This window comes from Lissotriton helveticus, chromosome 5_1 (assembly GCF_964261635.1).
Source record: "Lissotriton helveticus chromosome 5_1, aLisHel1.1, whole genome shotgun sequence".
NCBI lineage: Eukaryota > Metazoa > Chordata > Amphibia > Caudata > Salamandridae > Lissotriton > Lissotriton helveticus.
Genome location: NC_136065.1, coordinates 1,650,969,552 through 1,650,973,058, shown reverse-complemented (window position 1 = coordinate 1,650,973,058; position 3,507 = coordinate 1,650,969,552).

Genomic DNA, 3,507 nt, shown 5'->3' with positions numbered 1-3,507 from the left:
ACATCGGAACCCCTTCCCGGGCCCTTGGCAGTGCGGCAGGCTGGGAGACAGGGCCCAGGGCCGGAGCACCCGACCCGGGGCCCGGCCGGGCCCCTGGACCCAGCCGGGGCTCCCAAGCCCGGAGGTGCATGGGACGCCTCCCCGGTCCCTCCGGACCCCGTCCCGGGCACCCTGCCATGCAGCAGGACCAAGGACAGAGCCCGGGGTGGGGAGGCCGCCCTCCCCGGGCCCTCAGGGGCCCTAGCCACTGCTCCTGAACCCAGCCAAGCAAGGGGAGGCTCCCCGGGAACAACGGAACCCATTCCTAGGCCCTTGGCAGTGCGGTAGGCTGGGAGACAGGGACCAGGGCCGGAGCACCCGACCCGGGGCCCGCCCGGGCCCCTGGACCGAGCCGGGGCTCCCAAGCCCGGAGGTGCATGGGACGCCTCCCCGGTCCCTCCGGACCCCGTCCCGGGCACCCTGCCACGCAGCAGGACCAAGGACAGAGCCCGGGGTGGGGAGGCCGCCCTCCCCGGGCCCTCAGGGGCCCTAGCCACTGCTCCTGAACCCAGCCAAGCAAGGGGAGGCTCCCCGGGAACAACGGAACCCATTCCTAGGCCCTTGGCAGTGCGGTAGGCTGGGAGACAGGGACCAGGGCCGGAGCACCCGACCCGGGGCCCGCCCGGGCCCCTGGACCCAGCCGGGGCTCCCAAGCCCGGAGGTGCATGGGACGCCTCCCCGGACCCATGGAGCCCGTCCCGGACGCCCGGGGGAGGTCTGTCTGGGACACATGGAGCCCGTCCTGGGCATTGAACCATGCCGTTGGCCTGGAGAAGGGAGCCCCGGACGCCCGGGGGAGGACTGCCCGGTACCCGTGGAGCCCTTCCCGGGTACTTTGCAACGCCGTTGGCCTCCTGGAGATGGGTGCCCCGAACGCCCGGGGGGTGGGCTGCCCGGGACCCGTGGAGCCCGTCCTGGGCACTCTGACCTGCTGTTGGCCCGGGGGAGGGACCCCAGACGACCGGGACCCATGGAGCCCGTCCTTGGCACTCTGACAAGCCGTTGGCCCGGGGAAGGGAGCCCCAGACGACCGGGACCTGTGGAGCCCGTCCTGGGCACTCCTGTATGCCGTTGGCCCGGGGAAAGGAGCCCCGGACGTCCGGGACCCGTGGAGCCCGTCCTGGGCACTCCTGTATGCCGTTGGCCCGGGGAAGGGAGCCCCGGACGTCCGGGACCCGTGGAGCCCGTCCTGGGCACTCTGAAATGCTTTGGCCCGGGGAAGGGAGCCCCGGACACCCGGGGGGGAGGACTGCCCGGGACCCGTGGAACTCGTCCTGGGCACTCTGACATGCCGCTGGCCCGGGGAAGGGTGCCCCGGACGCCCGGGGCCCGTGGAGCCCGTCCTGGGCACTCTGACAAGCCGTTGGCCCGGGGAAGGGAGACCTGGACGCCCGGAACCCGTGGAGCCCATCCTGGGCACTCTGAAATGCTTTGGCCCCGGGAAGGGAGCCCCGGACGCCCGGGGGAGGACTGCCCGGGACCCGTGGAACTGGTCCTGGGCACTCTGACATGCCGCTGGCCCGGGGAAGGGTGCCCCGGATGACCGGGGCCCGTGGAGCCCGTCCTGGGCACTCTGACATGCCGCTGGCCCGGGGAAGGGAGCCCCGGACGCCTGGGGCCCGTGGAGCCCGTCCCGGGCACTCTGCCATGCCGTCAGCCTGGATGGAGCCCCGGACGCCCGGCGGGGGCGAAGGCCCGGGACGCATGGAGCCTGTCCCGGGCACTCTGCCATGCCGTCGGCCTGGATGGAGCACCGGACGCCCGGGGGACGACTGCCCAAGAGCCATGGAGCCCGTCCTGGGCAATTTGACATGCAGTTGGCCTGGAGGAAGGAAGCTCCGGGTGGCCTAGGGAGGTGTTGCCCAGGCATATCTCATCTGGTCCCCATGGCAGAGAACCACCAGCCCTGGAGGGGTGTCCGGGCATACCTTGCCCCATAGTAATCCGGAGGCAAATTACCCCCCTTTCTTGCAATCTGTGCACGCGAGGTGACAGAGGGGACCCAAGGCGTGAAAGAACCCGACCTCATGGAGCCCTCGCTGGGATCCGGGAGGCGAATGGCACCTCATTAAGACTTCCAGGGAAGTTCGGCCATCTGGTCCCCCCCATAGGAAAGCGTTGCGGGCGACCAGATGCCCGAGGGGAAAGGGCTGAGAGGCAGGTGCATTCCCGGGCCCCTGGGGGCCCCGGCGGGCGGGCCCGGGTGCTGCCTGGCCCCGTCTCAGCATGGCCAGACCTCGCGGGGACCTGCCTGAGCAAACTCGGAGGAAAAGGCCCATCGGCAAGGGGGCTAAGCAGCAGGTGCGTACCCAGGCCCCTGGGGGCCCCGGCGGGAGGGCCCGGGTCCTGCCTTCCCCTGATTCAGAATCGCCAGACCACACGGAGGTCTGACTGACCCTCTCCCTAGTAATCCGGAGGAAAATTACCCCCCTTTCTTGTAATCTGTGCACTAGAGGTGACAGAGGGGACCCAAGGCGCGAAAGTACCCGACCTCCTGGAGCCCTCGCTGGGATCCGGGAGGCAAATGGCACATCATCGGGACTTCCAGGGAAGTTCGGCCATCTGGTCGCCCCCATTGGAAAGCATTGCGGGCGACCAGATGGCCGAGGCGATCCGGGAGACCAGATGGCCGAGGGGATCCTGGAGACCAGATGGCCGAGGGGATCCGGGAGACCAGATGGCCGAGGGGATCCGGGCGACCAGATGGCCGGGCACGAAAGGGACGCCATCCGGTCACCCCGTGCCCCCACGAAGGAGGGAGCGGGCGCCCGGGGCATGGCGGGCCGGAGGCCCGAGGCCCCAGCCGGGCCACAGCCATGGAGGCTGCCAGGGGCCGGCGGGCCCTCCGACCCGGGGCCCGCTTACACCTTGACAAGCAGGGGAGGCCTGCAAGGGACCGACGGACCCCTGTCCTGGGCCCTGGGTGGAGCGGCAGCCCGGGGGACCGGGCCCAGGGCCGGAGCGCCCGACCCGGGGCCCCGACCGGGCCCCTGGACCCAGCCGGGGCTCCCAGGCCCGGAGGCACAGCGGAAGCCTCCCCGGGCCCGCCGGACCCCGTCCCGGGCACCCTGCCCCGCGGCAGGACCCAGGACGGAGCCCGGGGTGGGGAGGCCACCCTCCCCGGGGCCCTCAGGGGCCCTGGATGGAGCTCCTGAACACAGACAAGCAAGGGGAGGCTCCCCGGGCACATCGGAACCCCTTCCCGGGCCCTTGGCAGTGCGGCAGGCTGGGAGACAGGGCCCAGGGCCTGAGCACCCGACCCGGGGCCCGCCCGGGCCCCTGGACCCAGCCGGGGCTCCCAAGCCCGGAGGCGCATGGGACGCCTCCCCGGTCCCTCCGGACCCCGTCCCGGGCACCCTGCCACGCAGCAGGACCAAGGACAGAGCCCGGGGTGGGGAGGCCGCCCTCCCCGGGCCCTCAGGGGCCCTAGCCACTGCTCCTGAACCCAGCCAAGCAAGGGGAGGCTCC